Genomic DNA, 27089 nt, shown 5'->3' with positions numbered 1-27089 from the left:
TATTAAGTTTAAAGGGCTGGAATTGTAGCTCAGTGGTAGAGTACTTGCCTAGCATGCATGAGGTACTGGGTCCCATTTCCAGAACCACATAAAAAAAAAAAAAAAAAAAAAAAAAACCTAAATAAACAAAATAAAGGTATTGTGCCCATCTACAGCACAAAATATTTTTAAAATTGTTTATATTAATAGATTTATGGCTATGGCTCCTCTGATGTTATTGCCAGCAAGCTGACCTAGATATTCAGCTAGGAAGTCAGAGTCGGTTCCTGACTGGAAGAATGTGCCTGTTCTCTGGAGCTTCCTCAGTGCCTTTGCTTTCAACCTAGCAAGAGTTTGAGCTCTTGAAGTGGAATTTCCACAGCAAAATTCAGATTTAAACAACTGGCCAGGGTCCCCATATACTTTTTTCACATGGGATACTAATAGAGGCAAGAGTTTCATATCTATTATTTTAGTGTTTATCTTTAAAATTTTATGGATGCACCTGTGTGTGAGTGTGTGTGTGTGTGTGTGTGTCGTAAGAGTCTAATGTCATTTTGTATTTCTGTCTTTCTCTAATAGAAGGCAAAGACTTGACTACACCTTAGCTACCTAATAAACAACATTCTTTTTTTCTGGGCACAAATACATTTATTTATTTTGAGGCATATTGATATATTTTTGCTTTCATTTTTTTAAAAAAGTATACATATATGTGTTAAGAGCATGGCAGTGATGGATGTTGGTGTTAAAGTATATACTTTTATCACTTTCTTCATGGTGTGGTCTGGGGTTGTAGCTTAGTGGTAGAGCTCTTGTGGGAGACCACGTGTGAGGCATGGTTGTCAATTTTAATTTTTATTATGATATTTTTAATTATTATATTTAATTTTTATTATAATATTTTATTTTAATTTAATTTTATTATAATATTTTCACAGAGTAATATGAAGAGGCTGTCATACTTCTATTGGTATGGTTTAAAGGCTGTCAATGGATTTTAGTATTTCAAATGAACAAGTGGAATGGGCTCTAAAAGAAAGAGATACTTTAAAAATAGTGTTAATACTATCATATTAAAAGAAACCCTCAAAAGAAAGATAGCAGTTATTCTTTCTCTTCTAATGTGACTAATTGGGTTTATTCACAAATATACCTGGTAAATTAGTGATATCCCTTCAATATGTTCACATTGGAAAACTACACAATTTTTATTCATTGTTACCATATGTTAAAGCATTTCAGGCCTCTTCTGGAATTATTTTCAAAGCCTGTACCAAAGTTTCTGGTGACAAATCTCTGTTTTGTAGGTATATTTGACTTTTAACAATGACCAAAAGTCATTTTGAACAGGTTTCTGAATTAGTTGTATTGTTTAAGCTGGTTGATGTGTTGTGGATTATAATCAAACATTTTAGAGTAAAAATTATAAAGTGGAGAGTCTGTTTTTGTGACTTCTAAACTGGGTCTAAAAATAAGTTGCAGAAGAAGCACGTTAAAAAATACTCTATGCCATTATTCCAGCTTTTTAAAGTAATTACTTTGATGCAAATGCTAATTTAAATGCTAATTTAGTAGATCCTGATAAATTTGTTGAAAAATCCATAAAATTACCTAATTACTATGTCTTAAGGAGAGGAAAGAAATCCGTGAGTCAGGATGTTTGGGTTTGAATCTCCAGATCTATGAAACTAATTCTTCAACAAACAGCCTTACCTCAGGGGATTCAGTGTCTCCACTGGATTCAGTGACCTCTTCTGTCAAATGGTTATGGTAGATAACCAGGATATGGGCTGAGAAAAGAAAGAAAAATTTTTCTCTAGTGATATAATTGACACTTAAATCCTTTCAAATATTTCAAGGTAGTATCTGCCATTCCTTAACTTGATTTTCTGTGTTAAAGATTTTAAATTTTACAGTTATTATAGTATTTTATTGGGTATAATTTTTCCCAAGCCTAATTGCTTGTTATTGTCTGTGCTCTTTATAATTTCCTCTTCATTTTAAAGTCCAATGCATCTGATTGCTAAGAATCTAATTGTCTTAATATAGCAGAAATTCACCTCCAGGCTTTTGCCTGGCATTTTTGAATGTTTTCCAGAGTCTTGTTGACTTGTTCTTAGTGCTGAATCACTTAGTATGTGGAGAACTGGGACACCCTTCTCCTCTCCAGGGTTTGGAGCTACATCATCACAGGACTCCTGAAATGTGGTGTAGTTTCTTTGATTTATATTCTAGAAACTGTTTTTATAATCTTTAATAAATAGTAAAACACCACATGCCACAATAGGAAGAAAAAAAATAATGTGATTTTAAAATATTCCATGTTTCTTTTTTTCCCTACTTTACCAACAGTAAGTGTAATCCTGCCTTTAGAGCCAGAGTCAGTGCAGGAGTGAATGGGGTAAACCCAATGTCTGTACTTAGTGAGTGTAGTAGCATATGAAATGGTGAGTTGTAAATTAGTATAGGAAATAAAACAAGTTGATGAAAATCTGATTATAAGGATTATTAAATTTTAGATTTTAGGAATGTTGGTAGCATTGTCATCTTAAAATTCTGATGGAAAATATTGTTTTCATTGATTAATGTATTGGGGATTTTATTTAAAATGTAGGGAATGATATCAATTATTGCTAAAAATGGATTTTTTCCCTTCAGAAATGTTTTAATTTACTTTTTAATGGTATTTAAAAAAAATCTGTTATGGGAATAATAAAGACAACAGTGGCCTGGAACTTGAGTGACTTTAGTGTACTTTATTGATGACTCCCTTATTCCTAAGATTACATATTCTCAAGTTTCCCACTGTCAATTACTTCAAAGGAAATCATTTTGGGGTGAGATTTGTCAACTATGGAATCACCAATGGATATGGAATTCTCCTTTTGATCATTTGACCCTTAAGCTTTGAAAATATTTTTATATGCTACCTAGTTTCCATCATTTTCAAACTTCCTGAATTTATATCCAGAACTCTTTCTATAAATATTTCTGATTCAATTGTGATGACTAATTTTGTCCTTAGTTGGGAAGAACTGAAGAATTGCTCATAAGTAATTTTTGCTGTTTACCTGGTTTTTTATCTTGTGCTCAAGTAGAAAAATTGGACATCTGCTTCATTCCACAACAAAGCAAACTGGTTTCTATTTTTTAAATTTTTAATTTAAAAAATTTTTTTCATTTTTTAATTATTATTATTGGTTTTTTTTTTTTTTTTTTACTTTTTCTCTTCCTGGAACCACCATCCCACACACTTTTCATTCCAAAACTTACCATCATGATGGTACATACCACTTAAGAAAAATACCTAGCAACACATGGGTTCTTTCTCGCATATCAACTCCTTGGGTCTGTAGATTGTCGATTCACCCTTGGACTTGACCACTTCCATAATTGGGACTTGACCACTTCCATAATTGCCTGAGCCAATTTCTTATAATAAGCCTCTTCAGTTTTGTTTCTCTGGAGACCCCTTGACTAATACAAAAGGCATAGTTTCAGATATGTATTTTGAGCAAAAATAACTTTTATTTCTAACATTAAAGGAGCCCCCTACGTACACACAAATGTTCAGGAATGTCCCCTAAGTACATATATAAATTTGATGCTCAGTGTTAATAACAAACAAATGTATGGTTCATTAATTTTGCTTAGAAAATAAACATGAGTTATTACTCTCAATTCCAATATCTGAGAGAAAAAGTTGAAATGGGATTATGTGCAAACGATTCATTGGTACTTATTGCAACAATGATGATGATGATCAATATTATCTATAGTGCTTATATCTTGGGTTGCATGATTCGTAGCTCTTTGCACATTTTTGGAAGTTTTGGTCAATATTTCTAAGGAGTAGCTGTTCATCTGTAACACATTGATCATGTTGCTAGAGAGTATTTTCAGTTTGTCAAAGTGCTGGTCAGATTATTTAACAGTTTGTACATATTTTCTTCAGCAGGGATGGGTCAAAAATCTTTGTTTAAAAACTGAAGAAACAACAACAATAGTTGGCACTAACATGCTTCTCCTTAACCTCTGGCCTTTATGAGAATAAATGAGTATTAAACTGAGGTAAAACAGAAGTGGAAATAGGTTTAGAAACAGGCACCACTGCTATTGCATAATAGCTGTAAATGCTCATAGGATTAGAAGTGCTTTTTATTGCAGGAGGTCTGGGGGTATTGTCTGCTGTACCTGCTCTTTATGGGGCAGCAACCGTGAGGAAGGAGTTTCAAATGTTTGGCTTCTTAGAGCTCACTGCAAAGAGACTATCTCCAGTATGTGAGCTCATTTCTTACCTAAAGGGTTGGTTTGTCTCCACACCCATGAAATCACATTTTCTTTGCTGACATTGCCATTTTAGATTTATTTTGTATGTGATGTAGACAGATGTCTGGCAGGAACTGGAAGGAGGCCATTGACACTTTATGAAGGAGGCAGTTCTACTACCTAAGTGCCAACTGGTCCCTCTGACTTGTGATCCTAGTTTTCTCACTTCCTAGGTCCTTTAGAACTGGTCTAGGATCTGGTACACAGACTAATTTTTTAGCCTTCTCCTATGAGCAAGAAAGAAAAACTAAGAAGTTTTCCTCATTTGACTTGTTCCTCTATCCCATAGTCCATGGTGTTTCCATGGTGATAGGATATTTTCAAATGGTTTAATTCTCATTTTTCACCACTCCTTTAAGTCATTAAGGGTCAAATATTTGTTCCACCAAGAGATGTTTAAAACCTTAATGAACCACAAATTTTATATGTTGTTAACAACTACAAAGATTTATAATGTCTTTGGAATTTAGTCTTAAAAGCCTGTTTCTTTCACACAACACAGGCCTGTCAGGTCAGGCTCATTCCTGTGAGCAGACATTCATCTTTTGTGCATGTGTGAACTTTGAGAAAAATGTTCTCAGCTAAGCTTTTAGGCTAATAAGCACCGCTTAGGTCCTGATTCTTGCTGGTTTTGCCTCTGGCTATTGTGATCAGGAATTCCTTCCTTCCTGTTTTATTTTGGAAGGATAAACCAAATTGTAGTACACACTAACCACAGCTGTCAGCCATATTTGTCCTAGCTGAGCCACCTTTTCTCTGGGAGGTGGTTGTCTTTATTTCTGCTCTGTATTTTCTTGGTCCAAGGCTCAGTTGTGTTTCTGTCTTCCCTTCTGCTCCTCCGGCTTCTAAGCTCCATTCCTCTCAACCCTGAACCTGTACCCTCTTACCATGTCCCAATTTAGGGCTGTTGTGGCTGAAGAATCAATAGCACCTGCTTGTCCTGGGCTCTTCAGTGAACTGTACTAATGATGGGTTTTGAAGCTATTCCACAGTGCAGAGAGGTTTGGCGGTGAGATGCTCACTCTCCGCAGCAGGGTCAGGTCTCACTGTGGAATAAAAGTTTTGAATTCCAAGCAAGATAGGAAATAGAATATTTTAATGTTAGGACATTCATGCAAGGCAACAACTAAACTCAAGGTAAAATTATTTAGAAGTAGGAACTAACTAGTTTGCATGAACACACTCTTAAGACCGAAGGAATTATGGGAATTGTTTATAAATAAAAAAATGCCAATAAAAATAATCTGAAATAAAAGATGGGATTTCAACCATCAGGACAAAAATTAAGTAGCCATATAAGTTAAGCAAATATAAGCTAAGACTAAAGAAATTTCCCCAACCCTTAAAAAAAAAAACAAAAAAACAGTCGCTTAGGATATTTAGGTGTGACCTCTTTGAGAAAGTGGCTTTGCCATTTTCTCAGGGTAAGCAAACTCTCCAAACCGTAAGCTTTGGTTTCCTATGTTTTCTTCACTATTTTAATGTTTTTCAACATAATCAGTGTAATTACAGTTACACAAGTCATAAGTACAACCAGAGCTGTAGGTTACTAAGGAGAGAAATTCTATGTATTTGATTTAAAAAATTTAAATGATGATTCCTATATACTAGGTTCATTAATATATTCTTTTAATAATTAAAAATATCCTTTTATCCACTGCAAATATACATCTGCTAGACTGCTAAAGCAGAAATACTTTGCATTCAATGTAGAAATCTTTTCTATATAAAGAAGATAAAATACAAGCTGTGGTTTACATTTGAATATGGGGCAGTTAAAATTATTTGATTCCTTCCTTTTGCTACCCTGCCTATTAAAAATCTTTATCATAACATATATTTGCAGTCAGAGGTAAAATCAAATGCTCTCTTATTTTAGGAACTTGTATCAATATTTTAGGAACTTGTATCAATAAAGATAAAAGACTAAAGCCTCTTTTTTTGGCTGATAACAAAGATCTCTTTCTTAAAACGTGCTGCAGGTGAACTCTTATTTTGATATTCATCCAGGCCCTTCCCAATTGACCCACAGTTCATTTCCCTCCAAACATTTCTTTTTTGTGTGTTTGCAGTTGACACATTCTTTGGAAAATTCAGGTTGCAGAAAATGCTGTGCTTGATCAGGCAAATGGATTAAAAAAGGGAGTGGCAGCCAAGACTGTCTGCTTTGACAAACTGCAGAGATTTTTGCGACTCAGCAGTTTCCTCTCTAGTAAAAGAAGCTGTATCTTAAAGGAGAAGTTAAATCATGAAGAGACAGGAGATTCCTGTAAAAATTAACTGTGTGTTACAGACGCTGACAGAGCGACTGCTTTTTTGATCAGTTCTTAAATATAGTTTATTTCTCAAAATGTTCCACTTTTCTGTCACCATTTTCTTCAGGTACTACTGCATCCCTGGCCTCTTCCGACTATGGCTGCTAGGCAAATGTCTAGGGCGTTGGCCTCAGGAATGCAGTTCCTGAGTCTGTCAGTACCGGTTCTTACTGCTCTTCTATTTCTTCCAGTCCTGATGTCCTGCCACCACAGACTAGCTAAAAGCTGATAAGGTCACAAATCTCTGGCTACTGCTGCCTCTCTTTCCTGGGTTGGCCTTTTCAGCGAGGTCTGCCCCATCATCCCCATTTCCCATTCTTCTCTAAAGAAGAAGCCAGGATGCCGACTAAAAAATTAAGTTATTATTAATCTCAGGTCAGACTGTCCTATGTGCAACATGCAAAGACAGTTCAGGAGCTGCTAAGCCTTCTACTTGTGCAGGTCTTTAAATTTTTTCTTTTCTTTTTTGGTACTGGGGATTTAACCCACGGACACTTTACCAGTGAGCTAAATCCCGAGTCTTATTTTCATTTTTTAATTTGAGACAGGATCTTACTAAGTTGCTTAGGGTCTTAGTAAGTTGCTGAGACTGGTTCCCAACTTGGTGATTAAAATGTACAAAGCTGCTCCCCCCACCTTTCCAGTGCAGCCATTTTCCCCGCCTCCCAACTACTTGTCAATCTGTGAACATCCTAGCTAGCTATTGGTTCATCAGTCAGCTTGCAAGTATCCTTCTCCATTATTGGTCCCCTGTTAGCCCAGCGGAATTCAACTGCTTCACAGTAGCTACCCCGCCATCTTTTCTCATCCTTCTCTCTCTCCTACTCACTTTCTTTCTCCTCCTCCATTTCCACTCTCTCTAGTGTGCACCCTTTCTTTTCCTCTCATTTTCTCTCTTACCCTGCAGGGAGACACTGTTTGCTTAATAAACTCCCTTATGTGATTTCCCGTGTCTGGCATGGTTCCGTGGGATCCCTTACAGTGATCCTCTTGCTTGAGCCTCCAGAGCTGCTGGGATTCCAGGCGTGTACCACCACACCCAGACAGATCTTTGAATCTTATGGAGAATTTTCATATACAAATTATCTCTTGTTGAATCCTCAAAATACTCTTATGAGTTGGATCTGATTCCCATGTTCCAGAGACTTAGCCACGTGAAGGGCTACTCAGTGGTAAATCTCAAACCCACATCTAGAGACTGCATTTTAGTGCATATGGAGACTGAACATTTTTGTTTTGTTTATTTTTCAGGGTATTTTAAGTAGGTATCATTTCTCAAAGATTAAGAAAAATGGAGAGAAGAGAGGGAAAAGGGTTTTTCCGATAAGTGGCAAATTATAAGCACCAACTGTGTGAAGATGCATTTGAATAAAAAAATACATTTACTATTTCTTTTAGAAGCACTGTTAGCTTCGTGATAGCTGAAAACTCTTTAGTGGCCAATTCCTCATTGCAGCAAGAGAATTAACTCCAGGTATATGCAAGGAAGCTGCTGTGTCTCTCCACCAAGGGACAATGTCATCTCAACAGCTTCTGTCTGGTGGTTAGGTGACCACAGTCGTGCCCCTGGTGTAAAAGCTGGCTGTTTTTTGGGATTTCTCCTTCCTGCCCTGCTTGGGCTGTGTACAGTGTCATAGATAGCAAATGATCCATCTCCTACTCAGGATCACAACCTATATGTCAAGTTTAAATAGGAAGTCTTTCCTTGCATGTTGTCTGGGCAACCACGATGACCCATTTGTGCACATCCCCCTGAGACTGCAGACCAGATTTTGTTTCCAATTTGTTAAATTTTAGTGGAAAGTTAGTTATCTGAATCAATGAGCATTAACACCTTGAAATTACCAAGTGAATTCAAGTCAGTGTAATCCTGTATTAGAAATTAAATCAGTCCATGGGCTTATGATAAAACTGAATACAATAAGAAAATTAGAAACTTTTGGGCAGTTTTCAAAATGAATTGCTTGCAGTCTCACACTCAGATATAGCTAAAATATAAATTGCACACATGTAAACTGTGGTTCATGGTCCCCAGCAGACACCAGCATTTCCATAGAAACTGTTGTGCAGACCCTAGAACTTCTAGGGTTCTGGAGATGGATCTGTATCCCTGGTGTTTGCTACAGTCTCCTGTGGGACATGTAAAACCTGTATTTGAAAATCATTCAACAGTTGATCCTGATAGTCAAGATCTTTCTTTTCAAGAATATATGTTGATTCCTATTTGGAAAAAAGGAGAAATTAAAAACAAACAAGCAAAGACATCTTGAGGGAGTTAACGCTTACCTCTTGTATTGTGTGGTTTGCAAAGCAGTTATTACTGCATGAAATTCCCCTTTTTTTAATTTATTCTTGATTTTCACTATCACATTCACTCCATGAAAGCAGAAATATTCTTTCACTTTGCACTAAAGATTGTTGAATGAATAAAAACAACTTATCCATTTTTTGTACATAAATACATACAGATCTAGTATAATAAGTGATTTTAAAATCCCCAAACCACAATGAATGAATTAGATATAAGTCTGGCCTCCTCACAACTCCAGTGTTGGTTATTTTCAAGTGATCACTTAGTCAAGTAACATTGATTGCCAATATGTCAGGATCTTATTAGGTATTGCTGTGAATATTAAAAAATGCAGTAACATTCTTCTTGCCTCAAGGAATTTATTATCTTGTAAGAACAATAAAGTGCATTCACTGAAACTACTGCCCCAAATGATTGGTCCTCTAATATATGAATAAAACCACTGAATCTTTGGCATATTTGCTAGTGACACCACAATTCGACACATACATTTTGGTAGAGTCAAGTATTTTGAACAGTATATAAATATCCATTACCAAGTTTTCCCACCTAAGATGCTAAGTCACTATAGTCCAAGAGCCCTTGGCTCTTTTGATGGCATTATTGGTTACATCTTCTAGGTTCCTCCACCATAACATCTTTTGCCATAACGTAATTCACTGACCCCTAATGGCTACCATGAAATGATCAGTGAGTTAAGTTTTCATTTCTAAGGCCTTAACTGAGGCCTGGATTCATCTAAGGACCTGAGAAGTTCACTTGTTGGTACAGGGCAGGAGAAAATTCCACGTTGTCAGCACAACTTCGATGGTATCAAAATAAATATGAGTCACGTAATTTCAGCGTTTGAAGGTGGGGTTTAAGAAACTAGAAAAGAAGTTTTCCTCAGTAGCAGCCCTGAGACAGCAGCCGCCTTGTGGGAATGAAGAGAATCCCACCCTCCCGACTCTGGAATTTCAGGGACCACCACCAGCCTGCCAGAGTCTAGGGCCCTCAAGTCAAGGGAAAACTTCTTTTCCCCTGTCAGTATTCTCCTGCAGCATGAAACAAACACCTCTTTTGTGAATCCTGCAGTCTCAGACAGATCAAAGATTTCAAGAGGAGGTGTTGCTGGACAGTTTCATTGCTTGGGGCTAATTATTCATGTGAGAATACACCCAGGAAAGTTGCTAAGCAGGTTTGCTGGCTGCTTGGTGGATACTTTTAAAGAGATATTGCCACATTCGAATAGAGAATTTAATTTTATATAAAAATGATACACAGAGAGGGCAGTGAAGAGACAAGTTAGCCTGTGATGAAGTAAATGCAACTTCTTTTAATTGTCATCCTTAAAAATCTCTGTTTAAAAATGAACTGATGAGCATAACAGCTGTGTACCAAACATGCCATTCAAAAGGCAGATTTAAACTTTCTTTATAGGTAGTATTTTTAAGCTATGAGTGAGTGGAGATAAGTTGGAAATATGCCATATGTTACTGTGGGAAAATCATGATAAAATATTACTCAATAAACTTGGTTACAGACTCTGCATACACATGCTTGCACATACAACCATAAACAACCTTCTTAATTATAAAAACCAAAGGATAATACACACATGATTCCTCACTTATTATTCTTTCCTGAGTGAAATATGCTTTGACAAAAAATGAGTTAAGGAAGAAATCCTTTCACAACCAACCATTTCAATTAGCTCTCTGGGAACTTTGAGTTGGCAGGAATTCTGTACTCATATATCTCTTTCCCAAATCTTAAAAAGAGAGATAAATTTAAAAAACATGAAGAAATTAATAACTTGACGTGATTTAAAGATTCATGACTTGGCTCTCTCCAACAGGATTGGGCTATCTGTGACCTCTATGTGTCTCCATTGCTCATGGTTTTTTATTTGTTTTGAGAACATAGCATGGTGCCTGGACTCAGGAAGTTTCCAGAGAATGGTTTGTTGAATAAATTGCTAACTACCCCACTACCCCTGAGACTTTTATTTTTTTTTAATGAAGCAGGTCTCAGGTTGGATTTAATATTTGAATATTCTTTAGGTTTCTTTTGAAAACATAAGGTATGCGAAATCTATCAAATGTAGTTATAAAGCCTATGGTAGAATGAGAAATAGAATGATTTGAGGGATGCAAGAAGGACTTCATCACTTCCCATTAAAATGCTATCAAAGCTGGGCATGGTGCTGTAATACCAGCAGCTTGGGGGACTGAGGCAGGAGGATTATGAGTTCAAAGTCAACCTCAGCAAAGCAAGACCCTATCTCTAATATAAGACACAAAAAAGGGCTGAGGATATGGCTCAGTGTTTGAGTGCCCTGGGTTCAATCCCTGGTACCAAAAATAGATGAATGAATGAATAAATAAAGACACAACAATAACCAAAATAATCCTGCTACCAGTTCAGGGATTAGGAATGTAGATCAGGGGTAAAGCACTTGCCTAGAATGTATGAGACCCAAGGTTTGAACACCAGTACTGTAAAAAAATCTACTGATAAAATATTATACATTTAAATAGGGTGATGAATAACATGTGTTTGCTATCTACCATATCCAGGTGACTTACTTTGCATAAATATTATCACATTTAATTGTTGGAAGAAGCCCATAAGGTGTTATTCTGACCATTTTTTTTTTTGGTACCAAGAATTGAACCCAAAGGTGCTTAACCACTGAGCCACATCCCTAGCCCTTTTTATTTTATTATTTTTATTTAGAGACAGGGTCTTGCTAAATTGCTTGGGGTCCTGCTAATTTGCTGAGACTGGGTTTGAACTTGTGATCCTTCTGTTGGAATTACAGGTGTGTACCACTGCACCTGGCTTATTCTGCCCATTTTTCAGAGGTGAAGAAACTTTGACTCAGAGAAATTTCCTAGTTAATAAGTGAGGGAAAAGACAAGAGTTCAAAACGGGGACTGTGTGACGCTAAAGATAGTAACGTATTAGCATTTTTAGTCATTTACCTCTTAGTATGAATTTTTTTTTTTCAGATTTATTTCCTGCTGAATATAATATACAATTCCCTCTGAGAATGGGAAGCTTGAGGAGATGACAGAAGGCTGGACAATTTTAAAGGAGTTAAGAATAGAAATCTGGGCTGGGGAGATAGCTCAGCTGGTAGAGTGCTTGCCTTGCAAGCACAAGGCCCTGAGTTTGATCCTCAGTACCGCAAAAAAAAAAAAAAAAAAAAAAAAAATAGAAATCTGGGGCACTATGGTGATGTTTGATAAACAGAAAGACTTCAAGATGCTTGATGTGTTTGGATTTTGTGTTGGGGTTAAGGACAACTTATGGGAAAGAAAGGAAATGCTGAGGGGAAGAAAGGAAGGTAAAGATTTTTCTGTAGATTTTGAACATATTTGGTTTTAATAATGTGACATGGAGCAGTTGTCCATATGTAAATAGAAAGGTGCTGTTGAATGTATCCTTATTTTGGAAATTATTTCTAGCTTATGTTGGTTAACTTAAACAAATATATCATAGTCATAAGTGTTTATAAAGTTCAGTTCATCTCTTCATACTTACATGAGGAAGTAAATAATGATTAAGAAGAATATGAGTAAAAATGGTTTTGGACACAAGACTGGAATTTTGTATGCATGGGGCCAAGGATAAGTGTAGTCCCACCTCTTCAACAATGGTAACTTGGATTCTGGAAATAAGGCTGCAGGTTTACCCACTCCTTTAATAGGCCCATGGGTGTAATATAATGCCTGCATTTCTTTTGTGCACATCTCTTGATAAAGAAACAGTTGTAAATGCCTCTCATTTCTCAGTAATCCCTGGTTTGTTTCTGCAAAACAAATTTTAATATGGTAACTAAAGGTATGTACCAAGTGGTAACAAATTAGATTTCTGTCCTCCAACCATTAGCCACTATCTTTTGCTAGTGACTGCAAAATTAAAGGTAATGCAAAGAATGGGTGGACTTGAAGGCAGCTGTCAGCGGTGAAGAGTACCCACCGCAGAAGGAGGATCTGCCTGGGTTGCAGTAGGGTGCGACCACTTACTGGCTTTCCAACCTCACCTACATTACTTGATGTAGATTGGTGTCAAGTAGCTCACCTGCATGGTGCAGCAATAATTCTATCAAGCTCATGAGCTTGTTGTGAAGAATCAAGAGGGTGATTTCTGTAAGATGCTTACTATATAGTGGGCTTTCAATCAATAATGTCTTTTTTTCCTCTAGAAGTGGATTTTGAGGTTCTAATTGACCTTCAGTTCACATTCTAGTTAATGTTCCTAGGTAAAAGTCCTTTTGTATCACTACTTCTTTTTTTAATTTTTAAATTATTTTTATTTAGCTTTTAATTTTTTACAGACTGCATTTTGATTCATTGTACACAAATGGGGTACATAATTTTGTTTCTGTGGTTGTACACAATGCAGATTCATACCATTTGTGTAATCATACATGTACATAGGGCAATGATGTCTGCCTCATTTCACCATTTTTCATACCCCCCTCCCTCTCATTTTCTTCTACATATTCTAAAGTTCCCCCATTATTCTCTCATTGCCCACCCCTACCCCCATTATATGTCATCCTCCACTTATCAGGGAAAACATTCGGCCTTTGGTTTTTTGGGCTTGGCTTATTTCATTTAGCATGATATTCTCCAATTCCATCCATTTATTTGCAAGTGCCATAATATTATTCTTCTTTGTGGCTGAATAGTATTCCATTGTGTATATATACCAGAGTTTCTTTATCCATTCATCTGTTGAAGGGCATTTAGGTTGGTTCCACAATCTAGCTATTGTGAACTGAGCTGCTTTAAACATTGACGTTGCTGTATTACTGTAGTTTTCTGATTTTAGGTCCTTTGGGTATAAACCGAGGAGTGGGATAACTGGGTCAAAAGGTGGGTCCATTCCAAGTTTTCTTAGAATTCTCCATACTGCTTTCCAGAGCGGCTGCACCAATTTGCAACTCCACCAGCAATGTAAAAGTGTGCCTTTTTTCCCACATCCACGCCAACATCTATTATTGTTTGTATTCCTGATAAAAGTCATTCTAATTGGAGTAAGATGAAATCTTAGAGTTGTTTTAATTTGCATTTCTCTAATTACCAGAGATGTTGAACACTTTTTCATATATTTATTAATTGCCTGTGTGTCTTCTTCTGTAAGTGTCTGTACAGTTCCTTGGCCCATTTATTGATTGGGTTCTTTGCATTTATGTTGTAAAGTTTTGTAAGTTCTTTATAAATTTTGGAGATAGGTGCTCTATCTGAAGTGCGTGTGGCAAAGATTTTCTCTCAACTCAAAATGGATCAAAGACATAGGAATTAGACCAGAGACCCTACACCTAATAGAAGACAGAGTAGGCCCGAATCTTCATCATGTTGGCTTAGGATCAGACTTCCTCAATAAGACTCCCAAAGCACAAGAAATCAAAGCAAGAATCAATTAATGGGATGGACTCAAACTAAAAAGCTTTTTCTCAGCAAAGGATACAATCAAGAATGTGAAGAGAGAGCCTACAGAGTTGGAGAAAATCTTTGCCACATGTATTACTACTTCTTAAATCTGAAATTCATGCAAACTTCTAGCACAGATTTGATGGCAAAACATGAAGAGAAAAGTTGGGAAGTAATTAGAAAATTGACCAAATTGGAATCACTTTTCAATATTGTTTGTTTCTTGCACATACAGGGATTGCTAATTTACCTGCTTTTTCTATGATTTTTCAGGAAATGAGAAGGAATAGGACAAATTTTGCCTAGGGAATTAGGCTTAAATATAGCTCATCCCTGGTGACTCAAATTTGGGAAATTGCAATATAGGGGAAATTATTCTCCTGAAAATTAGTATCCAAGGACATTGCAATTGACCTTACTGAAGGCTCTTGTAAGTAAAAACAAAATGAAACAAACAAAAATAGAATTTTTTAACACAAAATCTCTCACTTATTTGTTCATTTCTAGACTATGACAGAAAGGTCCCCAGCTTGCAAATGCTCTTTCTTTGCGAAGACCTGAAAAGAAGAGGGAGCCATGGGAACATACTGTTGTTTAGTTGAAGGTTTCGTAATCGCCAGTTAAATCTGTAGGCATCATTCTGAATTCCTGCAAACACTCAATGGGCCTGATGCTCCACCTGCCCATCCTACTTAAATGCAGTATTTATGGATCTGAATAATTGCTAAAATGTATTTTAATAGAATAATTTTGTCATCCAATGCCAAGTAGATTGTCGTAAGTGCCATTGCTAGTTTGGAATTTAGGGCTTTATTTATTTTTGTGGCCTCTCTGTAATTGTCATGTATGTTATTAATGCCTGTTTCATGGCTCAGGCATCAAGCGATGATCATTCTGTGTTTATGTGAACAGGCTATTTATACTAATAGGGCAAGAAGATTGCAAACCCAAGTCATGACTAGATGACATTGAATCACAACATTATGGTAGATTTTACTTCCTACATAAACTTTATGTGTGCCAATATTAATTAGCCTATATTCTTCTATTACATATTAATAAAATAATGGAAGAGGGCAGACTGGGAGTTTCAAGGCAGTGGGCAGGATGGGGAAGGAGGGAACACCTGTGTCCAAATACCAGGAAAAATCCTCAAGGCAGGTATTTTGGTGAAAATAATACCAGTGTATGTATTTTATGCTATTAAGAATAACATGACTCTTCTGACTTGTACCATTATCCAATATTATCCTTTCTATTTTTTCTCACAAACAAAGTTACATCAGGTGCTAGTAATTTTCCATTATTCTTCAATCATGGAATATTCTTCTCAGAAAAACATTTCCGTGTATTTTCATCTCTTCATTAATCTTCTACCCTGGTTTTCTTGCCAAAATGGTGGAAGTGTTGAAACCACAAAACTATTTGAGTATATGAAATAATATTAAAGAAAGCAAAGATTAATTGTTTGAAATGATTAAAAACTACTGAGGATCAAACCAACAAATAATAGATTTCACAGACATCGAAAAAGACATGATTCTGATGAGATTCTCTAATGTGATTACAATAGGGATGGTTGGAGGTAGAACAAGCTATTAGTTCATCAAACTTTTCAAGAAAGTGCTATTTAATTGATAACAATGAGATGGACCACATAGTTTCACGATAGTTTCCGATTTTAATAGACATGGGCACTTGAGTGCAGTGCTCCAGTGTGTTCAGTATCAACCGAGGGCAGTGCTGGAATTAATGAAGGGTACTTACAAGTGCCTAATTTAAATTCTGCAGTACATTAATTAGTACAGGAAATTAAAAAAAAAATACAAATACTCTGACTCTATAATCTAGATAAATATTTTCATAATTTGATCAATTTAGAGTTTAAATGAATTGTCGAAATTTACCTAACAAATCTGCTTATAAATACCACCATAGCCATCACTTCCATCCCACCCACCCCACCCAAAAATGTAAGGTCCATGAAGCAGTGAGCATGAAGGACCCAGAACACATATTAGGCCCTCAAAGTATTTTGTTTGAAATCACTAGTAAATGAATGAGTTACTGATTACACAGGTAAAGACTAAGCTAAGTTTGTGGAAATAATGAAAAAATAAACAGTAAACTAAAATAATACTGAGTGTATTACAGCAACTTTCATTTTATTATTGACTGTGATTCAGTTCAACTGGAAATAATTTTCAGATCAAACTGCAATTTTAGGGTACATTCATATTCTTCTCGTATTGCTATCAAAAGCATCTTTTCTCCTTAATTCCTCTTTTTTTTCAAAGAGTATCATTCTATTTAATTTGCAGGATCCTTACGTTACTGCTTAATCAGTCCTATTTTTAAAATACCATTTGAAGAACTTGGTTTTTTTAGACAGAAAATTTCATATTGGATACTTAAAAGATGCTTCATAAAGACAGAGAAAATGACAAATATTCTTTTGCAAATATTCTGTAAATGATATTATTTAAGGTACTGCTGGCACTCTCTACCCACAGCTTCCACCTCTGGGTCCTGGAACCAATGCCCCATAATACCAAGGGACAATCTGTACTTCTATTACATTTGTGTAATTAACATAGTTAATTTACTTTCAAAAGATGAATTCATCACTTTCCCCACATCAAAATCACATTTTTCACATACTTTTTATAAAGATCTATGATTTTCAGCAACTAGACTTCTGTGGTTTAGAAACAACTTCTTTTCTTTTTCTTCTCTGGTTTTGTTAACTGGTTTTTAGTCATAATAGAAGCAAATATTATAATAGAAGCAAATATTCGCTCTCATAAGATGGTATTCATGAAGTAGTTAGAATCAACCATGACAATAAGTATGATCTTTACAAGTTTCATTTATCAAAATTATAATAGTGTAGTTACTAGATAAAATCAGGAGAAGAATATTTTACAATTTCAGAAAACAGCCTACCAAGTGTATTACTTAGGGAATTTTATGGTTAAACTTTTGCCCAAAGCTTTCTGTAAAAATTTTTCAAAATAATTATTGAATAATATTTGGTAATGCATAATAAGATGAAAAGACAGAAAGTATTAGTTCTAACCAAAGTTTGTCTTTCTATCCATAATGAACTTATATTTACAAATCATATTATATCCCTTTGGTCAGCAGCAACCCACCCTTCCTTTTTAAAGTCCATCTGGAGCCAGAGAGCAATTACAAAGTCAAACCAGAGCTGTCATATGGCTCAGGACCTGCCCTCCTGCTCACCTCTTCCTTCACTTCTGGAGTTATCACTCAGACTTGTGGTGTCAGTTCTCCCTTTTGTGCCAAAGATTCACAGAGACATTCCCTACCAGGTTCTGTTATCTTGCTACTATGCTTGTGTTTCCATCTTTCGACTGATGTGACTTTGTCACCCCCAGAACTCTGTACCCATACAAGGTCAGCCACACTCAGGGAGAAAACTGCACTTATGTCTTCCCACTCCTCTGATTCCTCTGTGTACATATAGGTCAGGATGATACCAGACAGCCTGTTAAAGGCTCAGTGACCTCACACCTCTTGCTTCTGTACGTAGATGGAACTTAAAACCATTTTGAGCATCTTCCTCTTTCCTTCTACATTTCCGAGCCTTACTGAGAGGTACCTTGCATCAGTCTCTTCCTTTTTTATGCCCATTACCAGAATCTAAGCCCCAGTCTCTTTTTAATTCAGCCTTTCCTGAAAAATCCTGTCAGAGTCTGCTTATCATATCATTTTCCTGCCATATCCAGACAAAATTACAGCTATACACACACAGAGTCAGGCACACAAAACTGAGGCAGCATTTTCTTCCAATTACAATCTTAAATTCATATTCATGTAAGAGCAGAACAAACTCTACCTAGCCAATTTCCGGTAAAAATGTTTAAATTACACAATTTCTGAGTCATTGCAAGTTTTAATTCCACAAATTTCACCATGTTAAGGGACAGTCCCCTGTCCTCATGGTCATTTATCTTCCTAGGTAGCATATGGATTGAAGGGCAAAATTTGAGGTGGTTTGGTGTTCATGGGGTGGGCTACACATTTTCAGCAAGGTCTGCATACACTGACTTCAACAGAGACAACAACTCTTGTTGGTTCCCCAGACCTGACCTTCCCATAAAAACAGTACAGAACAGCTTTACAGGAACAGTTGAAGGATAGACATTTGGTAGAAGTTAAGTCTAGAGGACACATTATCTCAAGAATATTTCACCAAAGAACACAAATTTATTTGAGATGACCTGAATCTACTTTGCAAAGAGACTTTTAGCTCCTGTTGAATTTTTATTAACCCTTCTGCCATACATTATTACCCAATTTTGCCCAAAGAATCTGCAGGCCTTCTGTCCTTCTGCTAGCAGGTAATTTTTATTTCTTTCCCAGGATGTTGCAGGGGCTATCTCTTTGAACTATTCAGAGGGAAGCACAGAAGTGATGTAAAAACTACTTAGCAACCCGTTTAGCAACTATTTAGTAACATGTGGATGTTAGTTGGGGAAGATGGGTTGGCTTTTATTCTGAGTCCTCTGCGTATCATCCCAGGATATGTATGGCTCTGGAGTACTTTACTGGTACCATGCTAACTAAGTATAGGACTTCTCTGCTCAGGTTACAGTTTCCTCAGGCAAGGGAATCAGAAACTCTGGAAATGTGGCTCAGCAATCTATATTTTAATAAACTCCAGACAATTCTGATACATGCTCAAGTATGATACCACCAACCTGAACTGCATAGGTTTTTCCTGTTATTCCTTCCCTTGCTTTTATAAATTGACTTAAGTGTTTGTGGGTGGAGAGCAGGAAGTTTACAGAGGACCTTTGTTCTCTTTTCTAATCTCCAATTATTTTTCTAGTGGGAATGGGGATTATGTTGATCAATAGCACCTTGTAGAAACAACAGTGAAATAGAATGAACTCGATTAGTGTCAATGACATAGTCCTTATGTCCATTGTTAAGTACTTCACCAGTTGTACATTTCTATATGTGTAGTTCAATTATACAACCTTAGATCCACAGGCTCCTATTCTAGCTTTTAGTTGCTTAACTTAGTGTATAAACATGGTGGAGAAGAGTTTTGTTTTTGTTTTTCATTTATTTATTTTTGACAACTTGATTATTTGTAACAGGAAATTATTCAACATACAAAGATATAATATATAAAAGGAGCAGGCCCCTTAGTTGAGCTCAATTTTCACATAAAAATGAAACATTAAAATGCAAAATAATAGATGAAAATCTTGAAAAGGGTACATTGCCTTCTCTTCCTCTTCCTAACATCATGTTGCCTTTTGTTAATAACTCAGGATGAATATTAGGAATAATCATTGCTATATTGACATGCAGTGTATTTAACTCCCCTTTCCACTTAGCAATTTCTAATCATCACTGGATGTAGAAGGAATTGATAAAACTTATTTAAAAGTGTGCAAAATAAAAGTGACCAATTTCTGAGGGATGGTGAAAAAGGAGCCTTTTCAAAGTAAAAATTGCATGAGTTTTAAATTCATTGACTTTATGATGCCCATTTAATAGCTCAGATACCTTCTGTTTCCTTATTGGCCTTTTGGTCAGTTCTTTTAAGTGAAGATTCTGATAGAAATAATTATTAAATAAGAATAAAGTCAAAATTTTTTAAATTTAAGGGTCTTTGAAATTACTTGTTTCAATACTTTTAAAAAATATTTTCTTTTGGTGGTACATCCCTGTAATCCCAGTGACTTGGGAGACTGAGGCAGAAAGATTGCAAGTTCAAAGCCAGCCTCAGCAATGTAACATCTTAGTGAGACTCTGTGTCTAAATAAAATATAAAAAGGGCTGGGGATGCAGTCCAGTGGGTACATACCCCTCGGTTCAATCTCCAGTACCCCTCCACATCTTTTCTTTTCCTTAACTTTTAAAACATCTTTAGTATAATGTGACATTTCATAAGTCTTTGATTCTTTCCAGATTTAGCGTTCTATCAAATTGTACTCACTAGAAAGAGATTATATATGTAATTAGAATAAGCTACTAAATGTACTTTGAAGAAATTTGCATCCATTTTGCAATTGAATGTCTCACCTAATCAAAAACTTATTTAACTTATTTAACTAAACAACTAGATTGCTTTTTCCCTTCTCAGAGAAATAATACAGAGCCTGTATTATTTGCAGGTATTCATGTCAGTCTGACTTGTCTTTGGTTAGGGATGACTCATTGAGCAGAAAAGGCCACCTTTCACTACTGAAAGGGATACTTGTTTAAACAGAGCATTCTTAATCCATTTTAGTTGAAACAGGAGGCTACCTGGATAATAATTCTGAGATATATCAAGATACATTTGAATTCATATATGTGTATATGAATTTATGCCCAAGGGACATAGTTAGATATTACAGCATGGGGTCATTGTACAATCAAAAATGTAAGTAAATAAGTAACTAAATAATAAATAAAGTTGGCAATAGTTTTATAATAATAAAAAAGTATATAATTTTGTCATCAATGCATTGCTATTCATCATGAACTACGTACGTAACTTTTTAAGAGACTTATTTAGAATATCTTTCCCCCTTCTTCTTCCTCCTCCTCCTCCTCATCTTCCCCCTCTTTCTCCTTCCCTCCTCCTCCTCCTTCTTCTTCTTAATATTATTATTATCACTGTCATTTGATCATGGGGATTGACCCCAGGACCTGATGCTTGCTAAGCACTGTTATTTTTTGTACATCTCCAAGTTTCACTTGTTTTTTTTTTTTTTTTTTTTTTTTTTTTTTTTAACCCTATAGAGATAGCATGGTATTGGTTGGTTTTGCTCCAGGAAATCTTTAAAAGGAAGATTCTTTATGTTTATAAAGTGATCCTAAGTTCTCACATGTAGCGACTGGCCAGACAGACCAATAAATAGTTCTCATTGTAAACAAAACTTCTGAGATACAGCTGAGTTAACAGGAAGCAGGTCACCTCTGGTCTACTAGAGGTTGTTTACTGTCTCTGGCATGTGTTTGACACCTTACACCTTTATTTCTATTACTCCAATGCAATGCGATCTGCCTTATGGTACTGTGATCAGTCGTCACTCTTTATAAATGAAATGTAGTCACAGTCTCCTTATATGCCAGGAATGGTATTTTGCAATATATATATTTCTCAAGATAACCATGTATATTTACTGAAGAGAAAACCGCAGTCTATGGGAGTTAAGAAACTTGCTGAGATTTACATAGTAGTAAAAAGCAGAATCTGTCTACCTAAGTCTGGAAGCAGTGCTGTTAACCATTTGTTTTAAGGATGACTGTGGAAGATGGTGATTTTTATTTACCTTCTTATAATTTCTTTTCTCCTTAGCATTTGAAAGCAAATAGGTTATAAAAATGAAAGGGAAAACTTTATCTGTGGAAGGAAAAAAATGTTTTCAAGAGGACACTGATAGAGAAGTAATTATGAACCAGTATCTGTCTTAGAGGAGAAAAATGTTATTAGCAGGAGAAATAGAAATGGAGGTGAAACAGCAGATCAGGTCTTGGAAAATATTAACATAGAGACATAGAAGGAGTCTAAAAATTTCCAGATCAGAGAAAGACAAAGGTGAAGAGAAACAATGAGGGACGTAGCAAGTAGATCTAGAAGATACAATGTATGTGTTAGAGACATCTGAAAGAAAGAAAGAAAGAAAGAAGAAAGAAAGAAAGAAAGAAAGAAAGAAAGAAAGAAAGAAAGAAAGAAGAAAGAAAGGAAGGAAGGAAGGAAGGAAGGAAGGAAGGAAGGAAGGAAGGAAGGAAGGAAGGAAGAAGGAAGGAAGAAGGAAGGAAAGGGAGCAAGCAAGCATAAGCACACACACATAAAACTACATGGTTTAAGTGGTCTGATAAATCAGTCAGGAAAAGAAGAATTTATTTATTTAACAATAAAAATGCAAAGTGCAATGAACAGCAAGAATAGTTGGTCCAAAACAATTCTTGCCTTCACATTAGGTGTCCTTAACCAGAAGAAACATTTTTAAGGGGATACTAAGTAATGACTTTGAACTAAATTTTTATGAGCTATTTTAGGAAAATACCAGAATTGCAAGTGGAGTGGATTAGGGAAAAAAGTGGGGGAATGAAAGTATTCTAAAGATTTTATTTTGGGTGAAAGGGATAAATGGACAAATTGTTGGGGGACACATGGGGATTATTTAATTTATAATACAGAAATCACAAATAATAAAGGAGAAGTACTAATTGTTTTACAACTCTGAAACATAGAAAGGTACTCATAAAGCATAACAAAAAAGTATGAGAGACTTTTTGAGTAACAGGCAAGGCAAAAAGAACATTCTCCCTGTCAGAGCCTCAAGTGGACATGTACACCAAGCAGGAGACTGGTCATGCCAGGTTCTCACCAGCAGGGCAGGAGCAGAAGCAGAGTATAAAATTGTCACCAGGATTAAAAGGAAGACTGCCCACCTTGATTCCCTATTTCTCATGCTGAACCCAAATGTATTCACAGGCCAACTTTTGGCATAAAGGTAAGAATAAAGTCAGAAATGGAAGAGATCTGGGTGTTTTTTGTAGCTGTGTGGGGCAGACTTACCCCAGAAACTTGAGCAGACTTTTTTGTTTGTTTGTTTATTTGCTTTGTATGTGTGATTATTAAATTATATATTAAAGAAATAAATGTTTATGTTAATAAAACCACTGGATTTGGGGATCTCTTTATTACTACAACTTAGTCTTTAATATTGACATAGCGCTAGAAGTGGGGTATGGACATCTCCAAGACAGAAAAGATGAATATTTGTTTGAGGGTAGAGAACAGGATAAAATAGAGTAGGCTGGAAAGATGGTTACCTTCATTCAGTCTTTTGGGTTTAAATGCCATCTTTAAGCTAATGAGGACTACCTGTCATTTTTACTTGAATATCTAGTAGAAGTTGAAATTTAACATATCTAAAACAAAACTCTTGGATTCAGAATATATCCCAAACAGTTGATAACAGTATTACATGTGATAATTTGCAAGACAAACACATTTTCCATTGAGTTTGTCCATGTAGGTGAAGTGGTTGGAAATTCACAGAAAGATGTTGTGAGAAGGACTGGCGTAGCATAGAAGTCAGAAAAGAAATATGCTTAACAGTAAAATTTAAAAATGTTTGGTTTTAGTTACTGGAACATGCAATCCATTATAAACAAATGAACATGGCAGTTATTGTTTTTAAGGGGTCATGTTACCAATTTAGCCAGCAGCATCGCCTGCGAAAGCAAAATTATGAGACATTAAGCAATTCTCAAGGAAAGCTAACTCTCCAACATTTACTGAAGAGTTGCCGTGGACTATAAGAGGTGAGTAATAATCTCCCAGAAGGCAAGGCCAGAGGCCTGCAAAGAATGAACCAGGGACATCCAGATGGCCCAATCAAGGCCCTATTCCATGCCAGAGCTGGCTGATGAAGGACCCCTACTCAGCACAGCATTTGCTCTAGATAATTCTCTCTGGTGTATTTCCCATGCTTTCCTATTCCAAATTTAGTTTATATTGCAGTTATCCTGTTTTCGCTCTGCTACTGTTTGTTTAGGGGAGAGGGACGGGAGGGAGATAAAATATTGATTTGGTGAAGTGGCCTGTGTCCTTCAACCAGTGATCCTGAACTTTGCGCTGGATGCAATAATTGAATCAGAGTTTGGAATATCTTCCTTGGAAAGGGAACAAGCATGTTCTATTTGTGGAAAGAAATTTACATCTAAATAGTAGGTTGGATAGAGCCAAGCATTGTATCAGACTGCTAATAGTTCACCTAATTCCATTCTCCCCTTCTTCTGTGGTAATCTCTATTAAGTTGAGCATATGTTTCTTTGGCAGAGATTACATTTCCTAAGGCCCTTTGTAGATGATAGTGTGATGTGATTTCATTCTTGCAAATGCAATGTGAGCCAAACTGCTAGATACCATTTTTGCTACACTTGTTTAAAGATAAGTAAAAAGCAAAGGCCCAGAGGTGGGAAAGATGTGTGATTTGAAAGAAAGAGAAGGGCAGGATTCCTGGAGTGGAAGAGGTCCGAAAAGTAGGCACAGGCCAGATCAGTTCATGGTGCAAAGTTTGGATTTTATTCTGCAAAAAAGCAATTGAGCCGAGTTATGATAAGATTTAATTTATATTTTTAGAAAGAGATCTGACCACATAGGCACAGAGAAATATTTCAAAGCCTATTGCAAGTGCCCAGAAAGAGATGAAGGTACTTGTTCTAGAATGAGGATAGTAAGTAAGGATAATCAGGTCATCTTCTAGGTATATTGGGAATTATGAGTCCCATCAGCCATGCTCACAAACTACATGTAGAGTGAAAGGAGCAGAGTCAACCCAGGTGACTCCTAATTTGGCCCAGAAAAAATCTGGATGAAAGGGAAGTTTAGAAGAGCAGCAGATTTGGGATATGTTTTGAAACCAAGAATTTTGTTTTAGATATATTAAGTTTTCTACTAGATATCCCAGTAGAGCTGTCAAGTTGGTGGTTTTATATCTGGGCTTCATTAGCTTTATAATGGTATTTAAGCCTGAGAAATTGAATGAGATTATCAAATAACTATGTGTGCAGAAAATGAGCAGAAAAGAATCAAATGCTTGATGCTGGAGTTTGAAAAATTCAGAGCTCAGGAGAAAAGACTAACTAGTGACATCTCCAAAGAGGAAGTATTATGGAAGTTAAGAAAGGAGAGTGTTTCCAGAAGGAGACAATGATAGACTATATTTAATACTACTATGCATCTGGGTTGTTGCATGTCCTGTGGCTTTTTTTTAAATTATTATTTATCAGAAGAAAAAAGGAAAAAATGACTAACACAGTCAAGTTCAAACCAGCAATACTTATAGGACTATTGTTTGGGGAAGAGAAAAAAATGTATTACTTATAATCCTTAACTGCCTCTAATGAAGGTTGGATTTTGTTAAGTCTTTCATTGTGCTAAGTACCCTGAGGAGCTGGTTATATTCACTCACATCTGAGTGTTATGAAAGGTTTAATTGATCAATAAAGCAAAAGAAAGGGAAGGGAAAAAAAAAGAAAAGAAAAAGAAAAAGAAAAGAAAAGAAGTAAGACCTCCAGTTACATAGAACTGAATGTTGACCAGTCCTCTCCCCAAAATACAACTGTAAAACTGGTAAGTTTGTTTAAAAAGATTCCAGTGCTCTGGAATGTGACAAAGGCAAACAATGAAGTGAGAGAAATACTAAAGAAAACTACAGAACTTTGGGTAAAACAATGGGCACCTGTGGTATTCTTACTTAGAGCTCTTATCCTATCTCAGCTCAGATAATACTGTGGTTCTATTAGGGCTGGCTAGTTATGAAAACCAGTACCTTCATGGCTTGGAGGGACTGAGTTTGTTTGGAGTGGAGGTTGGAACAATTTTGCCCAACAGCAAATGGGAAAAGGTTAATGTTCTCCTGGCCTGAAGTTGCAGTCCTTGTTTGGGAAGTAGCAAAATGGACTAGCAAGATGCTTATCAGGAAGATAGAAATTAAGAAACTTGAAAAACATACCGTAAATGCCAGATTCTGGGAGCCTGTGTGCATATGTGGTGGTGACCTGAGAAGACCAGCAGAAAGAAAAAGCCAGGAGATCTTGAAGATTATTCAAAATGAATGTGCTCCTTTAAGCAAACATGGCTCTAGCAATTGCAATGTTTGAACCCAACTTCTGTTCAATCATTGACTAATCACTAAGTTACACTAACTTCCAGTAAATTAGGTTAAAAAATAAAAACAAAAAGAGTAATGCTGAGCAGAGACATCAGTGACTCTACCCCACAGGGTTTACAAATTCCTTAAATTAAATTTAGGTGTGTTAACTTGAGAAAACAGCAAACAGCAAGAATAAAAATTCTTGAGTTGGGGAGATAGCTCAGTCGGCAGAGTGCTTGCCTTGCAAGTACAAGGCCTTGAGTTTGATCCCCAGCACCGCAAGAAAAAATAAAATAAATAAATAAATAAAAATTCTTAGAGGAAAAATAAAGAAGAAATTCATAATACAGCTGTGCTATCATATATTATCTAAATTGCTTACCTTTCTAAAAAAATCATAGAATGTACAAAAATAAGTATGAAACAAATGCGAATCATACTCAGCATAAGAAGCAGTCTTTGTAAGTGGCCTCTGGACCCATGTGATATATTTAGCAGACAAAGACTGCCAATAAGATACTACAAACATGTTTGAAGAATTGAAGGAACAATAAACATGTTTAAAGAACAAAAGGAAAATATGGACACAATTACTCAAAATGGGGAAAGCATACCAATAAAGAATCTGTTAGAACTAAGTGTAAGTTCAAAAATATACAAATACTCATAGGAGCATTTTTTGGTAACAGTCAGAAAACTAGAAGCAATCTGATTATCCATTAACTTGTGTAGTAGCTCAGCCAAAGTAGTATGCCCTTTTAAAAAACAAACAAACAAACAAAAAAACCAAAAAACAAAAACTGGTAATAGCAGTGAAGTCTCCAGTTTATCACTGGGTATCAAAGTTACTGCCTCCCAGGAACTTGTGAGATTCAGATTGCTTAGCAGATAGAGATGGTGAGTCATGCCCCCAGACCCATGTCTCCAGTTCATGCCTAGTTGTACAAGTTCTTGTAGTAATTTTTAGCTGGTAGCAGAGCCTGCCTCCCCAGTCCTGATAGGGCCACATACTTTCTACAACTTAAAGAGGTTATTCCTAGAAAAAAGTCATTCTCCTTAACAAGGGAAGCTAGCTCTACTT

The 27089-nt window shown here is 36.0% G+C and overlaps 1 long non-coding RNA gene across 1 annotated transcript; it reads right to left on the bottom strand.

Moving 5' to 3' along the window:
- Positions 1 to 1705: 1705 nt before the first annotated feature.
- LOC124965263 (uncharacterized) lies at positions 1706 to 26000 on the bottom strand. Its single transcript, XR_007105145.1, has 4 exons — positions 25868 to 26000; positions 5199 to 5357; positions 3274 to 3459; positions 1706 to 1772 (listed from the first exon to the last, which is right to left on the bottom strand). It is a non-coding gene; the product is annotated as an uncharacterized LOC124965263 (long non-coding RNA).
- Between the last annotated feature and the right edge of the window lie 1089 nt (positions 26001 to 27089).

Source organism: Sciurus carolinensis, chromosome 15 (genome assembly GCF_902686445.1).
Source record: "Sciurus carolinensis chromosome 15, mSciCar1.2, whole genome shotgun sequence".
NCBI classification, from domain to species: domain Eukaryota; kingdom Metazoa; phylum Chordata; class Mammalia; order Rodentia; family Sciuridae; genus Sciurus; species Sciurus carolinensis.
Note: the sequence above shows the minus strand (reverse complement) of the source record. Positions and strands in the feature narration are given on the sequence as shown.